This window comes from Pseudonaja textilis, chromosome 3 (assembly GCF_049901715.1).
Source record: "Pseudonaja textilis isolate UNSWEBS1 chromosome 3, rPseTex1.2, whole genome shotgun sequence".
In the NCBI taxonomy this organism is placed as follows: Eukaryota; Metazoa; Chordata; class Lepidosauria; order Squamata; family Elapidae; genus Pseudonaja; species Pseudonaja textilis.
Window position 1 is genome coordinate 136,172,719 of NC_141992.1, and position 24,051 is coordinate 136,196,769.

The 24,051-nt window shown below is 35.6% G+C and overlaps 1 protein-coding gene across 1 annotated transcript in view; it reads right to left on the reverse strand.

Moving 5' to 3' along the window:
• GFOD1 (Gfo/Idh/MocA-like oxidoreductase domain containing 1) overlaps window positions 1–24,051 on the reverse strand; it is a 47,004-nt gene that overhangs the window by 21,626 nt on the left and 1,327 nt on the right. The gene's annotated exons all lie outside the window — the stretch shown is intronic.

Consider the following 24,051-nt stretch of genomic DNA (forward strand, 5'->3'; position numbering starts at 1 on the left):
TAGAAAATGTAAAACAGTAGTAAGACATGGAATAGAACATAAAAATGAGCATGGAATTGAGTTTGTACCTGTATGAAGAAGGGTAACCCAGGACCATGCTATTTTTTTAAAAAAAGATGTTTTTATTTGTATTATGTTCTTTTTTTGGTGAAAACCCAAATAAAACTTTCAAAAAAAAGAGAAAAGAATCCATCCTGCACAAATCAGAATTATTTCCCAGAGATATAATTCCCAATTTATATCTCTATTGACCAGTCCCCAACCCCAGAAACTTTGCTTCCGTAGAAGGATCACAAGAAATGGAGTGCGGTAATTTATATACCAACAGGAAGCATTATTAGATCCTTGTAGGATAGAAATGATGAGACATCTTTATAAAGGAAGGTTCTCCTTGGAAAAAGAAAAAGACTCTGCTTTATTTCTCTTTTATCAAATTCTTGGCTGCTTGAATAGTGCGGTGTTTCGTGCTTCCGGCAGCTGTCATTCAGCTGCTTGCCTATTAACCTTAGCAAATATTGCTTAGGTTGGAACATCTAATGACAGATCACTTGGCATACTTTATTTTATAGAATGCTTCTAAAATATAGAGGTTGTAGACAGGCTGTTTCCTCTGTGCCTCATTCACAGAACTGAACAGGGGTTCCAGATGCTGGGATCTTCCATTTGGAACCCTCCCTCCCTCGCTTCCACATTTCAATTCTTTTTTTAAAAAAACCAAAGAAAAATCAGTTAGCAGCAGAAGATAGAAAGGTTGTGCCGTGTGGCTTTTGACTGATAATTATTGTCAGAGTACAACATGTGTACAATGAGATTGGCTGAGCCTCCCTTCGTGCACGCCCCCAACACAACTCCCAGTGAGGACAGAAGTCCCTAACCCAGTCCCAATCTTATTACACTATGTGACCTTGTTGCACAATGCATGGTCCTGCAAGTCTATCGTACTATGTTGACATGAAGTTATTTTCCGTTCAGAAGTCTGACAACCCACGGGTAAAAACTGTTCTTCAGCCTGTTGGTGAGGCTGGCTATGCTTCTATATTTCCTATCCGATGGTAGGAGAGGAAAAGAAGTGCTGACCGGGATGTGAGTCATCCCTGAGAATAAGGGGACAGCCATGGTGGTGATATAATCAGTTCAGAACAGCAAAGGGTTAACTGAGAATTCCTATTTTTTATATTTAAAAATCATGTTCCATCTCAGACTGATCATGATTTGAGAGGTATGTGTGTTCTACAATCAAGAAACCAATATTTTTCAGTTGATTGTAGGCAGGGATTTTAATTTTGTATGGTAAGGAAGGAGAAGACATTCTATAGCCTACAACAGGGGTCCCCAACCACCGGTCCCCGGACCGGTACCGGTCTGTGGATCATTTTTTACCAGGCTGCAAAGCTTGGGCACCATCATCTTGTTTTGATGGCGCTTCGGGGTTTTCGGTTGCTTCCGGGTTTTCGGTTGGAAAGTGCTTCCGGGTTTTCAGTTGGAAAGTGGCGTTTGGGTGCTTGCGCCTTTGGGGGGCGGCTTCAAACGAAGAGCCATCCCGATGGCGGTGGAGTCTCGCGTTACTCAGATACCGGTCCGTGGAAGAATAAATAATCGTGAAACCGGTCCCTGGTTCAAAAAAGGTTGGGGGCCACTGGCCTACGAAATCAATAATCACAGATTACTGCTGGCTGATCAAGTTGGAAGAGAAGAGAGTAAAGGTGCAGTTCTGGGAGCACGTCTCCCTAAACTACAAGTTCTTGCACTTGTGGCTTCTCTCAACTTTTCTACCTCCATCTTGATGCCTTAGAAACTGGCATAAAAAAATCATTATTCACTGAATAAATCACAGTTGGCTAGGTTTGCACATATAGTAAGTCAACTATGTAATGACTTTTCATCAGATGTGATCTAAGCCAGAGAAGTTATTCAGCAAAGGTAAACATTTCGTGTTCACTGGCATGAAAAATCTTAACAAGACAGAAGAAACAAGACCAGGAAACCACAGAAGCATTCCAGAGCTTGGACCAAAATGAAGGCGTCTTCCAGTCTTTCAAGCATTATATTATTTGAATTTGAGACCAGGGAACGTTTTAAAAAGATAAAACAGAACCTCATTTATAATAGCATGAGACGGTAGGAATTTTTACTGACATCATGTCTCTCCAAAGTCATTTGTTGGCAACCTGTACTGACGCCACACATTATTCACTGCAGTGGAGGTAGTCCTTGAGTTACAATAATTCGTTTAGTGACCACTGGAAGTTACAACGCCAATGAAAAAAGTGACTTATGACTGTTTTTCACACTTGGGACCATTGCAGCATCCCTATGGGCACATGATCAAAATTCAGATGTTTGGCAACTGACTCACATTTATGATGGATGTGTTGCAGTGTCTCAGGGTCATATGATCTCCTTTTGCAACCTTCTGACAAGCCGAGTCAATTTAACAACCATGTTACTAGTTTAATAACTCACTTAACACGTATGGCAAGAAAGGTCGTAAAATGGGGCAAAGCTCCAAATGGCAACCAAAATTTTGAGCTCAATTGTCCTCGTAAGTTGAGCACTATCTGTAGAGTATTCTTGATAGCTGACCCTTAAGCTACTTAAGCTGGAAGGTCCCTGTGACCTCAGACCAGAAAGAACATTTCACTTATTTAGTTCTGCTTCCTTCTTTCTACCGTGTAAAACAACAAAGCTTATAGTTATGGGCAAAAAGGGAGCCCAACTTCATGATGAAAGTGAACGGAACATTGCATAATCCATAGTAACAAGATTTTGCGTGCAGAAATAAGAGCCTTGTGCGACTCCAGTTGTCACATATCATAAAACTGCTGGAACTCTAGGCTAATTTAGCTATTTGTTGCTCATCCCTCTAGTCATAAGGAAGATGAAAGCACAAGGCATGGCACATTTTCTGAACATCTGAGGGAGCCTCTCTCTTATTTAGAGCCATTCTTAAACAGGCAATGCGTATTTTAGCAGGATACCAATGTTAAGAACGATGTGGATCCAAAGCATGCTTTTATGGAAGCCTCGAAGCAAAGCAATCCGAGGATCATCAGCTCAAATGTCCAGCCGTAATGCAAAACACACTGAATCTAATTCCTGATGCTACCTACCTTCAGAGCGCCAACTCATTAATAAGCAATGACTACAAAGGTTAATGCTGGCAGACTTTCCTAATTATGCACCTCTTGAGAAAAGCAATTGCTCTGCCAGGGCATGCGCTCCCAGCTCTCTGGCTTGAATATAACGTATAGTGCTTCCTATCCTTTGATTTTACATCCATTTGAGAAGGGTGCGGGGAGGCAGCCTCTTTCTTTTAATTCCATGACCACAGCACCCCTTGATTCCTTAGATCTGTATTTTTCACCGATGATTTGCTCTCCATCCTAAGCAAAGATAAATAAAGGAATCAGTGAAATATCACATTTGCTGCAGGTAGCATTTGTACAAATTCCTTTATGAAATAAGTACAGGTAGTCCTCGACTTACAACAGTTCACTTAATGACCATTCAAAGTTGCAACAGCACTGAAAAAAGTGATTTATGGCCATTTTTCCACATTTATGACCGCTACGGCATCCACATTACTAATTTAACTAAAGCAGTGATTCACTTAACAACCCTGGACAGAAAAATCATAAAATGGGGAAAAACCCACTTAACAAATGTTTCACTTAGCGACATAAATTTTGGACTCCATTTTGGTCGTAAGTCAAGGAGTACCTGTATAGATCTTTACTCATGTAGCTTTTCCTGGAAGTTGGATTGATCTCAGAATGAGATCAGCAGCCTGAACCTTGCTGGTTCTTGACTTGATAGGGACACTTATACGTGACCCAATCAATCAAGTCTTTATTAAGGTCATAAGCCGGCAGAAGCGGGGTGAGATAATTTTTTACCAAGCTAAAATTATTAAAACAAAATAACGCAAAATTTTTGAAAAACATAAACATACATTTTAAAAAGTATAGATATCTAAATTGATAAGCAAAAATCTAAGACAATAAAAGATCTGTGCGGAAGAGTAAAAACATTAAACAAATACAGGTAGACATGAGTAATACTTGAAGTAGGATAAATATGACACCATACCTCAACCAAACAAGGGAGCACATAATCATGGATAAATAGTTGAAACTAAGCAACAGAAGTAAAATTGTAAGATGAAAAATTTCAACAGAGAAGCAAAGTGACAATCAACAAAACCAAACACAATAACAGTACTTAGCAATCTCAAAGACAAATAACTTAGCAAATGTAGTTTTACATTTATTTGCACAAAACACATGCTCGTGGTATAACAAGAAAATGTAAAACTTCATCCTTTTCGTTCAGGTTTTTAGAATATTAACTAAAATAACTCTTACTTTATTCAGTGAGGCTTACTCCCAAGTAATTTTGCAGGGTGGTAGCACTGCATTGCCTAGCAAAACTATAGCACTGAAAATACGTTGAACAATTTAAGAAAAGGACTCTGACAATAAAAATGAAAAGAAATTCGTTAGTAATACAACCTTGATTTGATTCAGAAAAAAAATATTCAAAACTATCCAAAATGGACCAGCACTTCATTATACCCATCATACAATAATACACGTAAAAGCTAAAACAATTTTTTTAAAGAAAAGATTGGTATGTTTGGGAATTTTCTAAACCATATACAGTTCTCAAAAAATTGCTTTAATGTTGTTGAGACTGCAAGGACCTTATTGTGAAACTGCCTAGAGTGATTTCATATGCTATAAATATTCCTGAGGAACTTGCTGCTTTCAATCGTCTTTGAGGACTAAAAACTATTTGCATATTCTTTCAATAACAGTTGCTACCTATAATTATTTTTTCCCTAAAATACTAAATACTGAAGCAAAGCCAGGGTATAATGATGTGCCTAGAGATTCCCACTAAACTTCAGAGATATAAGCTCTTTAAGCCTGTGTACTTCAGGGATATTTCTGTTTACCTGAGAAGATTTCTGAGAGCAACATTAGAAGTGAAATCTGATCAAACGAAAACAAGAAATGATACCATTCAGATATAGTCCCAGTTCCCCACATATGCTGATGGAGAGATAACTCAACAAGATATTCCCTGAATGGACAAGTACAGGATTCTAATGTACTTACGTTTAGCAGTTCTGCCTTTCTTCACAATACAGGTAGTTCTCAACTTACAACATTTCATTTAGTGACCGTTTAAAGTTACAAAGGCATTGAAAAAAGTGACTTATGGCCGTTTTTCACACATACAACCGTCACAGCATCCCCATAGTCGCATGAACAAAATTCAGATACTTGGCAATCGACTCATATTTATGATGGTTGCAGTGTCCTGGATTATACAAGGTAACCAAAAAAATCAACTGCTGAACCCAGTATTAATTTAAGATTCTGGAAACCCTTTTTCCTTGTTTAAGATTGATAATGCTAATGTGTTCTTATTTAACATACATACCTCCTCTAAATAAAACTCAAATAACAGAATAACAGAGTTTGAATGGCACAAATAAGCTCAAATCTTCAACTGAATCATTAATCACATGTTTTTAATGATGATTATGACTGTTAAAATGGACATTAATGAAAATCATTAACAAGCAGGACTTTTTAAAAAATATTGACCAATATCTGATTCTCCTGAAGCAAACATATTGGCTGTAATTCTCCCCAGAGACATTTTCCATTATTTGCCTAGCCATACATCGATTATCAGGCGTAAGGGAGATATTTATTTCAAGGTTATAAAAATGAGACAAGTCTAAGCTACAGACACTAACGTTATAACTATAGACAAGCTATAGAATTAATGTAAAAAAGGCATTTTACATCTTTCTGAACAGCAGCTCATACAAAGAATACACAAGAGTGCTATTTTGAGCAAGCAGTCATTTGATCTTAAATTAAAATACACGTTCTGCTCTTGCAATTTCGCAGATGAGCTTCTGGGAGCTTAACAGTGAAGAAGCTGTTAGCTACAACATTTTGCCTTCCATTTTTCCCACTAGTATCTAGTAGTTCATGTAGACACGTCCACCATAAAATATCAACATTATTTACCCATTTCAGGGAACTTCTGAAATGCAGATGTACAAATGAACATTGGTTTCATATGTTAAACTGATCAAGACTCATGGATTTTACTTTCTGAAAAACAAATAGCCTCATTTATTGTTCCTCAAATTGGTGGCCTCAGATGTATTGAACTACAATTGTCATAATACTCAGAAAGCCATGTTTTTATTTAGCTAACACTCTTTCTGTATTTCTTTTGTCTTTGTGATTCTTCATTGCTATCCAATTTGACTTCTTTAACAGACCTGAAAAGCAGTGATACCTCTATTTAAATTTTAAAAAATAGAATGCCTAAATGCCACACAAAGTAAGTAAACACTGATCAATACTAATGTGTCTTTCCCTAGTCTATCTTAAATATTGCTGGTGTTTTTCAGCCCTAAGGGACTCTCCCCTAACAAATAAAGACCACATAAATGCACATCCAAATCTCCAGGCCCTGTACTCTAAATAGGCTAGAACCCATCCCAAATATTGAAACTGATTATGAAAAGTATGTTTATCACATTATCTGCAGTATTGCAGGTTAACTCTGCCCCACTCAGGAATTCGATCCTGACCATCTCAAGGTTGACTCAGCCTTCCACCCTTCCGTAGTCGGTAAAATGATGACCCAAAATGTTGTGGGCAACATGTTGACGTTTATAAACTGCTCAGAGAATGCTGAAAGCACTGTGGGACAGTATATAATTCTAAGTGTTATTGCTATTGCTATCTACAACCCTAGCTTTACAAATTATTACATTAATACATCTATACTTCAAGCAAGGGCTCCATTCTATTCTTCTACTTATAATTTTGTTCAGTGAGATTACAACTGTGACAACTCAAGTGACCACTCAAATGGTCATATTTTTTACTTGATTGTTCTTAAGAGGCAGATTCTTTTATCCACAAGTGTTTATACCCTTTAATTGGACATTCCTGTTTGATCACAGTACAAAATAATCCACTTAAATATGTTTCCTTGAGATTCTTCTGTCCATAGAGATACATTCTTCTCAACTTCTTGCTCTTGTGATGCTCACCAATGCCAACGAATATTTAAGGCTATTTCCCTGTAATTAATTTCTTCAGCCACCGCACTGAATATGTATATTCATCCCAGAACATATAAGGAAAAATAAGGGTACTTTTCAGAATGACTCAATCTGGGTTTCCCCCCCCCCCCCCAAAATTATGAAGACGTGCTTAGGTTTGTTTTGTCCTTATTCAAAATCCATGGGTCAAATCTACAGGATGCATCTGGGGTGAGCTATGTCCGTTAATTATAAGTACATTAAAAGACAAACAATAGCTGTGCCTAAATGTATTCTTTCTTGAAAGGTACATTCTTTTGTGGGTAAGGCTGGCACTCTCCCTTATCTCTCTAGTACATGATTTTCCTTTCACCGTTACAAGGCTCAAAAAATAGGTTGCTGAGAAAGGTGGAATTGGTTTAGCACATCCTTTTCAACTAAAAAGGATCGCCTTCCTGAAGAAAGAACAATATGAAGACAAGGCAGACTCACAATGAGTGGCAGGGAACACTTTTATGAAAATGAAATTTAAATACTAGCTGCATACACGACCTCATTTAGAGGAAGTCTATACAATATATCAAGGCTTACTCAAAGAAACCCTGGGGAATTGAGGTAAATGACACCTGCATCTAGCTGTCTGATTAGCAAGCCTTGGTATTTAAGAAAAAGTTTTGTGCAGGCCAGAAAGAGTGTGAGATAATCATACAAAGTTGTCTGTAAAGTTGAGGATTTATCTTGTATACTTATCACACAGTTAGAAGACCAATATTTCCCTACAATGAATAAAAGTCATCCTCAAATTATGACCGGAATTGAGCCCGGAATTAAGGTTTTAAGTCATTACAGCCATTAAGCAGGTCGCCATGTGATCATGCTCAATTTGCAACCATTTCGGTGACGGTGGTTAAGCAAACACAAGGATTGTTCAGCAAATCTGTGTTATCCAATGGGTGTGGTTTTTTTGCTGGATACTGCAAAAAACCACTGAAAATTGCAGTATCGTGACTGTCAGGAGTTGCAAACAACCATAAACGTGAGCCAGTTGCCAAAATATTTGCCAAATGACCAAAATACAGTCATGTGGCCATAGATGTGCATGTGTGTGTGCGTGCAGTTGTCCTAACTTTGAAATTAGGCCATAAGAAATTAGGATGTAAGTGCCGGGGCAGGAAGGAGTCTGTCATAATTTTGAACAGTCATTAAGCGATTAATTGTTAAGCAAAGACTACTTCTTCCAGCTCCCTAATCTCTAATCCTGCCCCTACTGCCAAGCCTCTATCTTCCAACATTACAGATTTTTTAGGAAAGCTGTTGAAGTTCTGAAAAGAACAGACACTTTCTCCTCCAATACCGGTTGAAAAAAACAGACACTTTCTCCTCCAATACTGGTTGGAAGAAACCCCACATATATACCAACATAAAAAAATACTGCAAAAGATTGTCTTTAAGTAGCCTCAAATTAAATTGGTTAAGTTTTTTTTTTTAATATTTTATTAAGTATAACAAATAAAAAGAAAAATAAAGAGTATACAAACTTAAGGGGGAAAAAAAGTAATGAAAAGAGTCATGGATACATTTATAAAAGTTCTAACAAAATCAATTAAAGGCAGTCCTCAGCTTAAAGTTCATTTAGTGACTATTCAAAGTTACAATGGCATTGAAAAAAAGGGACTTATGACCATTTTTCACATTTATGAGTGCTGCATGAGTGGTCACATGATCAAAATTCAGATGGCTTGCAACTGGTTCATATTTATGACGGTTACAGTGTCCTGGAGTTATGGGATCAGCTTTTGTGACCTCCTCACAAGCAAAATCAATGAGAAAATCAGATTCATTTAACAACTACATTATCAACTTAACAACTGCAGTGATTCACTTAACAACTGTATCCAGAAAGGTGGTAAAAGGGGGAAAAACTCACTTAACAATGTTTCGCTTAGCAACATAAATTTTGATTACAACTGTGGTCATAAGTCGAAGTCTACCTGTAATGGCAGTCACATTTTATTATAAAAATCCATACTTAATCCATGTTGATGATTCATTTGTCAATTGCTAATAACATCAATTCTGCAAGCCGCTGCATAGTTGGTTGGTGATCTGCAGAGTTTGTGTTATTAGCAGTTTTATATTTTTCCATTGACGAATATATATTTTAGCTGTATAAAAGCCATAGGAAAATCAAATTTGTGGAACCTACTTTAAAAATTCATTGCCATTAAAGTTCAATTTTGAGGTCGGGGGGGCGGGGATGCAAGGTAGAGAAAGGTAACCCTTCATTCCTCAACGCTGCCCATGTCTCAAAAGAATCACTGTCCAACAGAACAATTAGACTTTCAATTGAATCTTAAGGCTTGTCAAGAGAGTATATTTTAAAACTTAATTTCTGAAGTGTGGCTTTTGGTGTGTTTTAGGTGTGTGGTTGTAGGTGGTGTAAATGGAGAGATCATGTGAATGAAGACTCTATCTGCAAATTCTGGCCAACTTGGCAGGGGATACATGCATGTCGTACTGGATTTTGCCTCACCCATTTTAGACAGTGGCTCAACACATTGTGGTTAATGGCATTACTGTTTTCAGTTTATGACATCTGTTCAACCATTCAACTTATACTTGCCTTCGGTGCCATTTATTTTGTTTATGTGATAGCATGCCACAGTTCATTCGTTTTGTGCCACATTTTCATTTAATGCAGAAATATACATGCCAAGTATATCTGTCAAGCTTGGCTTCTGCCAATAACAGCTTGAGCTTTGGAATATCTATGGCATTATTTAAATCTATAGCTCCATATGCCGACCCATGAAAATATTATACAAGTCTGCTACACTGAATTTGCCAGATTGGTGGTTCATTAAGCTAAGCTTTATTCAGACATTCTTGGATTCCACAAACAGCTGAATGTGGCTTAATGATTAATGTATATTATAAACTCTGGGGAATTCCACTAAGTCCAATAAGAGGAAAATGCATTTCCTTCAGAAAATGACAGGCTTGGCAGCCTCAACAAAAGATTTAATCTATGAATTGTGGGGTTACCTTTGAAATAGGAAAATAGGGATAGATAAAACTGTTAATACATTTGGGGCAAGACCATGGTCTCTTAAGAAGTTATCTTGGTTTGGGGAAGAGAATAACATGAGATAGTTATATTTTAAATCTTTTCTCCTATACTACTATGTTGCCCTTCTTTGGCATTATACTGACAATTCAGAAGATTAGGAGTATAAAATGGACAACCAGCAAATTACGGCATTCATCCTTTCTTAACAACAGATGAGGAGATGTTTTGGACACTTCCCAAGCAAATTATGAAGTCAAGAGTCTTCTCATTTGGCATTCACCCCCCAAGCATTTGCACATGGTTCTAGAACTGAAAAGGTATGCCTTCTTTTGTCCTAGAGGTACTTTTTCAAGAGACAACTGGACTTTCTGGATTTTCTTTGAAGACGTTTCACTTCTCATCCAAAAAGTTTCTTCAGCTTCTTGGATGAGAAGTGAAATCTCTTTAAAAAAACAAGAAAGTCCAATTGCCTCTTGAAAAAGTACTTTTGGGACAACTATGACATGGATTACTGAGAATCTCCATAGACATATACCTTCTTTTAATATGATGGAAATCATCATTTATATATTAAGATTGGAATGTTTGGGACTGATTTTCTTACTTACTTACTGATTTGCTATGTCTTACTTTGCTATGTCTTTTGATACACCTTGTCACCAAGCTACACCTGAGACAATATTACATTCTCCTCAGCTGTTCTGAGTTAAAGTAGGTTTTTCCCCTCAAAGCAAACCACAGGAGGGAAAGAAATGAAACATTTTTCCAAATCCTTTTGTTTCACCTAATGCTGAACACACACTGAATGCATATCACTCTGGAAATGAAACAGAGCACCAAAATTAATAAAAGTATAATTCTTCTGACACTGGGAACTATCCATTTTTATCCATATGTTATCTACCAGTCTTCCACATGTTGATCATTTATAGGCAGGCAGAGGCCTTTTCAATTCAGGACTTTTAAATTACTGGAGATTCTATTGAAGAAGAGAAGATGAAGTTGTCTATCAACAAACACAAATGTATTCTCCAAGGTAAAAAGAAGAGGAGAACGAAAGGAAAAGCTTCAATGATGCTAGAAAATGAACAGAAATTCCAAATTTACCTAGAATCTACTTCTCATTCCCTGGTAATCTAGCAGTTATGCTTATTCCATTTTACTTATTTTATCAAACAGTTATACCATCATATAGTTTTATGTTTTTATACTGTATTCTGCTTTTTGTCTTGTTTTTTTAATGTTGTAAGCTGCCCAGAATCATACGTGTGAGATGGGGAGTTATATAAATTGAATAAACAATAACATTCCCTTTCTTTAATTATCTCTCGTACCTACGTCTGACGAACCTTGAAAGATATAAGTCCTTACTTGATAAATCTTGTTCCTAAAGTCAAAATCAGAAGCCAAGGCTTGTTCTTGACATTTAATCTAAGCTTGTTTGGGACAGACAAGCTAGGATGTTACTTTTTCATATCACAATAAGGAAACTACAGACAAATTTTTAATCAGCTGTTTCCCTCTGACAAAAGGAGCTTAATAGAAATGATCCAGCAGGATGCTTTAATATATTTGCTCATTTTTAGTGAGCCAGGATGCTGGGAAATTCTAACTTACTATTACATACAAAACATAGATACCTTATGAAATCAGCTACATTTCAACTACAAAAGCTGGCAGTGTGAGCCAATTTCTATTCATAATATCATTGTTGCTCATAAAAAATGCATAATCAACATTTGCCTTTTATTTTCATTCAGCCATGTGCCAGTTTTCAGTAAAAACCAGTTCAATCCTCTAGTGGTAACTCATCTCTTCTGGCAATGGAATAATTACAGAATTGTGGTTCAATAGGTTCCTGGGGTTATAGACCTCAACAGAAGGAAAAAGAAAGGTTAGTATTTTGCCTTATTAGTGCTTCTATTACTGTCAGTATTTAATATTTCAGACATCAGCAAGAATGCATAACAGTGGACAATAATATCTAGCAAGACAATCACACTTGTCAAAAGGCAAAACAAAAAATAGAGGTAGTTAAATCAATTAACAGAAAAGTAATTGAAGATAGAGATATAAATTGAATCATTAGCCCTCTAACCTTGTTCAAAGCACTATTACGTTTTAACTATATTCAAAAAGCAATTCAGTGCTTTTTCTGTTAAGGACATTATGCTTACATTATATCTGAAGTGCTTTTAAAAAAAATCAAAGTTTTTGTGAAAGGTTACTAATGTTACAAATGTCATAAGCCGTATACTGTATTATAAGTTATAGTGTGAACAGAAAATAATCTTATTTACATTAAATGTCAGCTCTTTCTTCAGTAAACATGTACCGGTAGTCCTGAACTTATAACAGTTCATTTAGTGGCAGTTCAAAGTTTCATGGCACTGAAAAAAGTGACTTATGATCCAGTGGTGGGATTCAAATTTTTTTACTACCGATCCTGTGGGCGTGGCTTGGTGAACATGGCAGGGGAAGGATACTGTAAAATCTCCAGTCAGAGGTGGCGTTTACTGGTTCTCCAAACTACTCAAAATTTCCACTACCGGTTCTCCAGAACTGGTCAGAACCTGCTGAATACCACCTCTGCTTATGACCATTTTTCACACTTACAACAACTGCAGCATCCCCATAGCCACACGATCAAAATTCAGATGCTTGGCAATTGACTCATATTTATGATGGCAACAATGTGCTGGGATCATTACCTTTTGCAAACTTCTGACAAGCAAAGTCAATGGGGGAAGCCAGATTCACTTAACAACTTTCTGACCAACTTACAACTGCAGTGATTCACTTAACAACCATGGCAAGAACAGTTATAAAATGGGGCAAAATTCACTTAACAACTGTCTCACTTAGCAACAGATATTTTGGGCTCAATTGTGGTCGTGAGTCAAGGACCACCTGTATTACTGAGCATATACATAAAATCCCCCTCTTAAATTGTAACAAAGAAAGAGTCACAACACTACAGTAAGACTGAATTTTAAACTGGATTATTTTAGATGCTGTAAGACTCAAAATGGGAGTGAACTGCATATATATTAAATAAACAGCATATATTAAAATAAATAAAAAAGAAATCTAAATCAGTAAAGTAGTGGACCCGTATTGAAAAAGATTATGGATTGCTTAATTTTAGCCAACTGAATAAACAAGATGTTTGACTGAAAGCTTTGAAATAGAGATCATTAATTAATTTAATGCATTAGAATATCTCACTTGGTGGTGAAATCAATTAAGATACATGGCAGCTCTGAATCCATTTATAGAGAGAGCTTAAAAAAACTCTATTACACAGCTTTAAATTATGCTTCTAAATAATATAACTTAATCAGCATGGCTTTAAGATAGGGCTGTCAAACTTGCAGACCACGGGCCGGATGCGCCACACACTGGCCACGGCCACATCCTGTTTAGCAAAGGGGGGGAAAAGTCACAAAATGTCATGTGATGACGTGAGTTTGACACCCCTGTTTTAAGAAGTACTGGTATATATAATACCCAAGAATGCAAACTGTCAATCACCTTGCATATAATTTCCACAGAAATAAAAGTCTGTGATTCTCAACTTTACAGACATTGGGGGACAGGTAGAACACTATTGTCTTTATGCATTTTAATGGTATAAATCACCATAAACAATCTTTGTAGCAGAAAATAGTAGGGGTACATTGTAGTGTAAGTCATGGCAGTCTCATGGACAGAGAAAAGAATCCCACATCTGACCAGTATTAGAGCTATTTTCCACTATAGATTTCAGTGATCCCAACATTTATATTAAGTATTTCAAGGACTACAGCTTCCAATCAAAGTTAGAATAAATAAATCCATAGATTTATTGCAGAACAAACAGATTTCACAATTCTTCCACATAGTTCAAGAAATGAACAGCTCTGATTTTGTTTTCCTATTTTCACCTTAACTAAAGTGGTTCGATTAATTTATACGAGGCATATGCACACCAATGCATTCTTGCATGAGTCACATCTGAACTGGCATGCAGTTACGTCCCCAAACCAAACTAATATTTTTGCTTCATATTACATTTAACCAAAGCAACTTTCAATCGATAAAAAAGGTAGTAGTGTTTAAATGTCAATGAATTATTTTACTTTGGTCCATCAAGAGAAAGAAAAGACTTTTAAAAAAAGAAATATGACAAAATTCATGGGCACTCTCTTGCGTTTCTTTAACTTACATTAATTAAATACTGTAACCCATAATAGGATAGGTTCCTACAACAAACTACAACAACAAATTGTAGACCGGAATGGCTAAGTTCAAAATACTAAATATGATTATTCAAATATGGCAATGCAGAATCATCAGGATCAGTGACACTTTAAAACTTCTATGTAAGTTCACCAGAAATAATGCAGTGGTCTTAGGATACTATGGCTGTGAATATTAAATCTTAAAAATCTGTCTTGAATATTTATTGTCAGGTGTCTTTCTATTAAATACTTCAGTGAAAAACACTCACAAAGAATTTTTCCCTTCATTTTTTGTGGGCTAATTCCCGCAAAATATATTATACTCACAAATCTTATCTGGTGGAATATACATAGTTAAACATATGTACTTGCAATAAAAAGTTCATTGTATAAATGCATGCTGTACATGCTCACTTCTGAATGAGTCTATAGAAAAAAGACTTAGGTAAGCTTTCCCACATAAAAAGAATGTATACATACATAAGCCTATATTCACTAAAGCAAAAATGTATTGCCAAATCGAATTCCAGCTTATGGTATAACACTTTGAATGGTCTCCTTTTTGGGCTTCAAGAAATCCTCTCTTCTAATTCGATACCCAGTTAAGAATATTCTATTGCTTTTAAAGTTATATTTTTATAAACATTAGATAACATTCAGCAGCACTATCTGAACTAGTGTTGATTAGTGTTATATTTCTCTTGCTTGTATACTGTACTATATCAGCACAACTAACAGGGTATGGCTAAATAGTCTGATGACTTAATTTTCTCATTCTCAAATAGGTTACAAAAAATTAAAATGTTGGTTTTTGCTAAGGCATGGGAGTTAAAAGGGGAATAACGATCAAAACTAGTAAGATAGATGGTAAGTGCAACTTCATTGCAATAGCAAAAATCTGTTCTTCAAAGACTCTTTGAGGAGTATCCTTTCAGCAAAATTCAACTCCTAGTGATTTCATATTTTCCCCCACTCCAATATGGAAGCTGTTGGCAATTCCTTCTTGAGAGATGTATTTTTATTTCCCAGTCTGATCTACAGGAATCTAATTTCTCATGGTCTCCCATCTATCTGTTAACCAATCCCAGTTAGTTTCTGAGATCAGTTAGATAGAATATTAACACCTCATTGTAACTGAAAATTAATTCAACCTTGGGGAAAGATTAATTTTATATCCTGCTAAAAGAAATTAATGGATTTTACTTCACATTGAAGTCATTTTACAGATATTAAAACTGTGTCTCAGGGATCTTAAATTATTACAAGCCTCTTCCATGTAGACAGGCTGTTTGACTTCATTTATCTATTACGGATTTTAGACGTTTATAAACTGCCCAGTTCTATAACAACTTGAGAAATTTTATTTATCCTAATTTTTCCTTGATCTGTTTGGTGCGTCATAGCAGCTGCCTGAAGTACACAAGATTATTACATAATTTGGAAGGTGGAGAAAAAATATTGAGGAAAAGAGTTCTATAAGATAATTTAAACATTACGCTTTTATTCCAGGAAGTATATCCTAAGAATAATAAAATATTACTGCTTCTTTTTCCTTGTCTCTGGAACAATAAAAATAATACTAAATAAGTTTAAATACTAAATAAGGGAGACTTCATATTATTTTTTTAATTAATTATAAAGCAAGAGCTGGTTAGAACAGCAATGTTTGTACATCAACAGAAGCTCATCTGGGGTCAATTTGGGCTTGCAACGAGCAATTAAGAGACCTACACATGAGTTCTAAGTATTTTGTTCCTGTAGCACATCTGCAATTTTGCAAATGCGTTGTGGACACTTACAAAACAACTGCTGGAAGAGATTTGTCAGTTCATAAAATAACTGCCACAGATGATATAACCAAATTACAACTTTCTCAATCATTACCTTCTACAGGATGATCCTATTACCTCTACTTACCTGGGTCTTTAATCAAATCATTCTTTCAAAGCAAACACTGGACAAGCTCCTCATGATTTGTGTTTTCTAATAATGAACACTGACATCCCAGGCATTCTTAGAAATTAAAATGATGGCAAGTGCCAAAGAAAGTATCCATACGCACACTAGTACTCAAGAACATTATATTGGAGCTACCAGACAGAGCATAATAAGGAACGGGAACAACGGCAATAATATCCAGACCAGATATGTCCAACCTCAAACTCTGAAAATAATTTGGAGGAAGTACTCCAGAATTTACTCATGCATAGCATCTATCTGATTGATACTGTCTGTGTTCCATCATGTCGGTTTTGACTCCTAGCAAGCAGATAGACGGATTTTCTCCATTGCAGTCTGTCCCCAAAATAATCCTACAGGGCTTCCAACAGTGCAGTACTTGAGCCCATTCATCTTCCTACTAGTTATCCCTGCCTTATCTTTCGTTCTACCTTCCCCAAACATTACAGATTTTTCTAGAGAGCTAAACCTTCATATAATGTGTCCAAAGTATAATAATTTGAGTCTGGTCACTTGTGCTGTGGGTGAGTTGATTAGTTCAATGACTTGTTTCCTTGCCTATCCATGGTCCTGTCCAATACCAAAGTTCAAGAGCATCAGTACTCTCTTTTATCCTGCTTTTTCAAAGTCAAACTTTCATTTCCATAGAGTATCACAGGAAAAACAATTGTCTGCACAATTCTGATACAGGAATTGACATGTCACATAATTTGAATTATCTTCCCCAAGTCTTTCAATGCTGCTCTGTCAGTGCTGGTATTTGATGCGCTTGACTGCTGGTTCTTTTACTGTTGATAAAACCAATCCTAAAAAGCAGAAACTACTGTATATATAGCTTCAACAGCTTCACTGTCATCTTAACTCTGGATCTGCAGTCATTAGCTTGATGTCCTTTATCATAGTCCCATTTTACATTTGATCCTTTCATTATTAAAGCTTGCAGATCATTTGCAGCTATTAGACCAATGTCCTCAACATGCTTTCTATAATCAATGAAGCAAATAATGATTTCTTTGGGTATTCTTCAGCTTTCTCAATTATCCAGCAAAGTAAAAAAGTAGTTTTCCTCTGTCCATTCATGTCCGACTCTAGGGTGAGGTGCTCATTGTTATTTCTTGATTGAAGGAGCCAGTGTTGTCCAAAGACATTTTCCATGGTCATGTGCATGGCTATATATCAAAGGCACACAGAATGCTGTTACCTTCCCACCAAAGTGGTACCTTTTAATCTACTCGCATTTGCTTATTTCAAACTGATAGGAGGGCAGGAGCTGGGGCAAGGAGCGAGAGCTCATCCCATTGCACGGCATTCAGGTCTTGAGTTTTCTAGGTGACAAGCTCAGAGTATTTAACAGCTGAACCATCACACGTATTATCCAACATACATCAGCAATTATGTCGCTTATTCCTCAGTCTTTTTCCAAAACCAGCTTGAACATCTGTTAGCTCTTTTTTCATGTAAGGTTCTAATCTGCATTTAATGATTTTAAGGATACTATTGCTTTAATGTAAAATATTGTGCAATAGTACGCACACTCAATTAAGCCTCCTTTCTTAAGTATTAAGAATTTCTTCCAATCTGCTGGCCACCATGTTTTTCTACAGATTTGCTGGCATAGTTTTGTTAGAATTATTACTGTTTCTTCTTCTATTGCTTGCCATATTTCTGTAAAAATTCCACCATTTCTTGCAGCCTTGATAATGATCAAAGCGCCGATCTAACTTCATGCTTAAGTACTAGAGATTCTTGTAAATAGAGAATATCTTCTAGGCTATTTTTAACATTGATGCATCTATGGCACAGAATTTTAGTATACTATTTTTGTTTAATCTTCTATCAATCAATTATTATCTGTCCACTGAAGTATTTTAGCATAGAAACTTAAAGTTGATATTTTCTTCTGAGTTTAGAAGTCTTTTGGAAGACTTTCTTTATTTGACCATGTCGGCTTCTACCTCTGGAATCTTTATATGTTGTTTTAATTTATCTTAATTTCTTTATTAAGTTCCTGCCTGCTATATTTGTCTTTCTTAGATTTGGTTTCTCTCCTTTTTCTGGCAATTTCCACAGTTTGTTTTGACTTCCAGTTTGTTTTCTTCTGTTTCTCAGTCTTTACCACTCTCTTCTCACATTCATTATTACCAACTTATTTGATTTCACCCCACAATTGCATTTATTTACTATTAATTAAAGTAACACTTTTTCTCAGGTTTCCCCATGAATCTGAAAAAAGATGCTACTGCTTTAATAAGCTGAATAATTAACATAGCACATCTGTAATAAATTCTTAAAGTAATGGCTTTTTAGTCTGAAAGGTATGCATGTTTTTAGGAACAGCAAAAAGATGCTATGCTCGCATCCACATCCAAAGCACTCTTTTGAATAATATTCAAACTGTGTACAGCCTTGTTCATTTTATAATAACTATGAAGATATAACTGTATCAAAACTACAAAAGTAAGTTTTATCCTGAATTATTTATGGCATGCATACATACATACATATATAAAATATACAGTCTTCAAAGGACTCAATATTTTATCCATCCTTTTCCTTCACCATTAGCAGTGCCAGTAGATATGGCAACAAACTTTAAGCATTGAAACATATGCTTTAGATACATCCGTATGGTATAATTTTCCTCCTGATAGTAATATGAATTGACAAAGACTTCTATATAGTCCATCTTATACCTTTAGATTATCTATGGAGCACCCTTTTCAAGTCCCTCCACTAGCACATTTGAAATGAATAATTCTTCTTTTATCGTGGCAGAATCCCAGATATAGAATAATTTGCCAGTAAAGCTGAAACAAGTGCTCCCCTTAATATCATACAACTCAAAGTATATTTGTTTTTCCAAATCTTTTACTGCTGCTCTTTTAATTTATGTGTTTGATGTCCATTACATTTTAATGGATTTTTTTTCTATCTTTATTTATTTTCTAAATAAATGATAAATGGGTTGAAGTGCTGCAAGTTTAAGCCTTGCTGCAATGCTGTGGGGCATTAGAGGCCCTATCCAATGGATATTGCTAAGATATCCAAGACAGTAAAATCTTTGGTTTAAATTCCTGTTTACAAACATTGGCTCAGAATACAGAACTCTGCACAATCGGTATTCTAGAACCCATGAAGACTTTTACCCATGCAGATCTATTCTAAATGTTCTTGTCTCGCACTTGAGGCATAAAACTGGGGCCAGTGTAAAAGGAGCAATCCCACAAGCCTCTTCAGTATAATCTCATGTAAATAAAATACAGAGGTTCCTTTTGATCCAGCCCTTAAAAAACAATAATCTATACTGTATACATGATTTGCAAAATAAAGGCTGAGGAAGGAAACATGGACTTCCTGTTAAGTAATGGCTGTGTACACATACACTCATCCAGCCAGTCTACCAGGAAAGGTAAGAGTCATAGGAACATAAGATATCCAATATAAATCAAGCCCTTACTATACTTGGCAGATTACTGTTTGAATCTTAATGCCTTTCTGCTGAGATGGCCAAATTGACTTCTTTGATTACAGTAGAGAAAGGACAAAAAAATATATATTTATTGCTGACTGGAAACTCCTTGTGGATTTTTTGAATAAAACAGAAAAAATAAATTCATGATTTATGGGTTAGATAAATAGGATAGATGTAGAGTCATCTATTCTATTTATCTTTTAAAGAAAGAGGTAAATTTATAATTGCACATATTGTGGTGTAAAGAAGATCAGAACTCACTTTCTATTTTTTCCCATTTTTCTTTCCTTTTTTCCTTTTTATACTTTTAGCTTTCTTTTTCATTCTTTCTTCTTCTTTACTTTATACTAGTTTGTATTGGTTTTTGCCTTCCTTTTTAAAAATTTTCAATGACATAAGAAACATCATTTCAGAGGTCTTGTCCAGAATTTTTCTATAAATGGCAGGGATTCAATCTGGAATATTCAACAAAGAATATTAAAGAGAGTTTCCTCCTTTAAATTCCTGGGAGTCTACCTCAGCGAAGATCTTACCTGAAAAATCAACACGACCCAGGTGGCTAGAAAGGCCCGACAGAGACTCCATTTCCTTAGGGTCTTGCAAAAGAATAAAGCGGAACAACGGCTGATGACCTCCTTTTACACGATAGAAAGTGTCCTCACATACTGCATTATGGTGTGATATGCTGGCTTGACAGCCGTGGATAGAAAGACATTACAGAGGGTGGTGAGCACAACACAAAACATTGTGGGCTGTTCCCTGATACCACTAGATGACCTCTCTAGGGCTCGCTGCCTTAGAAGAGTGAGGAAAATTCTCAGGAACAACTCCCATCCCAGTCAACACTTCTTCACTCTCCTACCATCGGGTAAGCATAGCCAGCGGTACCAACAGGCTGAAGAACAATTTCTACCTGTGGGCTGTCAAGACTTCTGAATGGAAAATAACACAGACTTGCGGGGCCAGAGCATTGTGCAACAAGGTCACATAGTGTAATAAGATTGGGCCTGGGTTAGGCACTTCTGTCCTCACTGTGAGTTGTGTTGGAGGGGGCGCATGAAGGGAGGCTCAGCCAATCTCATTGTACACATGTCGTACTCCGACAATAAAAGTAATAATAACATAGGTTTTACCACCATGCTCTGCTTAGAATAATGGACACTACACTATCTCTGGAAGTTTCCTTCATTGTCTATTCTTTATGGTAATATTCAAAATGGTTTGTTTAAAATGGAGAAAAACTCTAGAACCAGTATTTTCTTTTCAATTAAAAATGAAAAAAGCTCCTCTTTGAATAATATACGCAATTTGGAAATATACAAAATAAAAGAATAATTTGCTCAGGAGCCAAATACACGAGGGCTGAAGTTCCGAGAAAAAAAACAAAGCATAAGAAAGATGAATAATTTTTCCTCCGGGATAAATGCGATCCAGGCTACAAAGGGCAAATATTTCATTCAAGTATGCTCCTAAATTCTATTTTAGACATAAAATGGCAGACTTTTGAAAGCTTAATGAAACTAATTAATAGTTAATATTAAAAAGTACTTATGAGATTTTGAGAGGAAGGAAGTCATGCATACTGATATTTCTTTTTTTTAAAAAAAGAACAAAGTATATTGTTTAGGAATGAATTCACTTTAAAAGCAATTATAGAAAAAGAAGCCATCCACAACATTTTTCAGAAATTCATGTAATTCCAGATTTGTTTACCATTTACTAGAAAAGAAAAGCCAAGTATAATATTAATCAACATCCACCACAAAACATGAAAATGTGTATATAATTTTTATATAAAATATATTATATTTATTATATTTTAAGTTACACTGATCGTATTACCAGGGAGCAAAACCTAAACTGATATTTAGTAGTATTCAGTATATAATGTGTCTTAATTGCATGACTATATATATTTCAATTGTCAATTGTGTCAAATTAGATGTCTTGGTGTGGTATAAAATATGCATGCCTTTGAGTATCACCACAGTGATCTCTATGACAGTTTTGCTTACTTCAAGAAATCCCTGATTAGTCACTAATAACAATGGAAACAATCAGTTGTTTCTTTAAAAAAGAGACAGACATTTCTCACTTCAACATCTAACGGCATCTTTCGGACAAACTAGACTACAATTCCTATCATCCCCAATATGCTACACACTCTGTTCCTTCTTAACACACCTAAATAGTATCGGCTTGGGGAAAATCTAGGATTTTATAAAGAGGGGCAGGAGAAATGATAACCTAACAAATGGGGCTTCCACTTCAGTTCTTTCTCTCTGGCAGCAAAATAACAAAAGAAATGAAACTCTAGGCACTTTTATAAAGGAGGATTTGGAAGGTAGTAAAATATCTTTTGCTTTTCTTTTTTTGTTTCAGACTACATGTCAGAGGACCAATTTTGGTTCCTATCTTACCTTCCTCTCCTTTAACCTGCAACAGCTGTTGCATTGAACTGATTGGTTTGAAAAACAGAAGTGAAGATACTTCTTTCTAATGCAACTGCAGCAGGTGTGCAATTCAGGAAAACCAAAAAACTTTGTTTGGCAATTTTTTAAAAAATGTAACATTGCTGAAAAACTCTATTCCGTCACATCTGCATATACTGCCGTCCTATTTGAAAACACAATACAACAATACTTCAATTTAATGGACCCCTTTTTATGCAAGAGACCAAAGTGTTTCCTGGACAGCCACTGAAGTAACAAGCAAGTCCACTGCAACTAAATATTTTATGATAATTTTACATCATTCATAATAGATATCATTTGCCTAGTGAAAAGTTACTAAACAATGCAAATTGACTAAAATAACAATCTGCTTCATTTGTATTATGCAAATGATCTACATTATAATAAATGACATGATTTCTGATTTAATAGACATTTGGGAATAACAGACCCACCCATCCTCTTCCTTGATCTGTTAAATTAAGGTTTTATTGTATGTAAATTGATGCAATCTAAGAAGGAATAAAAAACTACCAGTAATTATTATGGGTCAGTATCATTGTGGGTCAAATTCTTCATGATTATTCTCGTATAATATTTACATGGTATTTTATTTCTATGAATCATTAAAAACAGTTTTTACTTTTGAAAAATTATGAAATTATAAAAATTCTAAAGTAAATCATGATTCTTAACTCTTGTCTAAAAGAACTTTCTCTAATCTGACTGTTTTCCAGGTATGGTAGGTAAAACTGCAACCCCAACATCCCCAGACAATATGAAAATACTGCTGTTTTCTTGCTGAGATTTTTTTTAAAGTCCAATACCACTGGCAATGAAGAGGAGCCAACTGATGAGAATTACAATCTAATACTTCTGGAATACACTTTATTTGGGAAATGCTGGTCAATAATTTCAGATCTCCAAGGTTTTACAACGTAATTTTCTCCATCATAACCTGGAAATGCTAGATACTGAAAGTAGGATCTGTTGCAGTCAAAGTATGGCTTTAACACAAAGCTACATTCTTTTCCCATAGAAAAATAATTTTCATAAATTCAAACAGAAATTCAACACTGGCTCTTTTTACACAATACAACGTCCTTTCCACAGCGAGCTATTTACACTGGAAATGACAATGATTTATTTAAAATAAATATTAGCAATAGAGGGAAACAAAATGCAATGACTATGTTGCCCATCAATTTTTTAAAGACTATTGTCTCTTATATTGGACAAAAATAAAAGTGTAGCAATGGAAAGGTCTATGGCATGGTAGTTTGGGACACATTGGTGAATTGTCTTGGGCCACATACAAAATATATAATATAGTTAATGTATAAAAGTAACAAACTTCTCTTTTTTAATATACTTTTATTATCTTTGGGACTGCATTACTAGCTTTCCAGGGCCACATGCAGCCAATAAACAGGCCTGGTCTATAGGATGTTTGAAAAACACTAACTTATTTAGGCAATCAGTAAGTTTAAGATTTGTTTGAGTATAATGGGCTAACCAAATTCACAGCACTAAAGTTCCCAAAGAATGATTTGATACAGAAATGACAATTCAGTCACAGAAAATGAGAAATTAATGAGGAAAGGCCATCCTGGCCAGGAGGAAAAACACTAGGAATACCAAAAAATGTGGGCAGACTGTCAATTTCCTTGAAGAAGAATTATGTGCAGATTTTTTAATATTCCCTTATTTCATCATTCTGACAGTTTCTAATGCAACCTGTTTTGAGGCTTATAAGAACACCTCTAAAACATATGAAGAGGCCTTCTTTG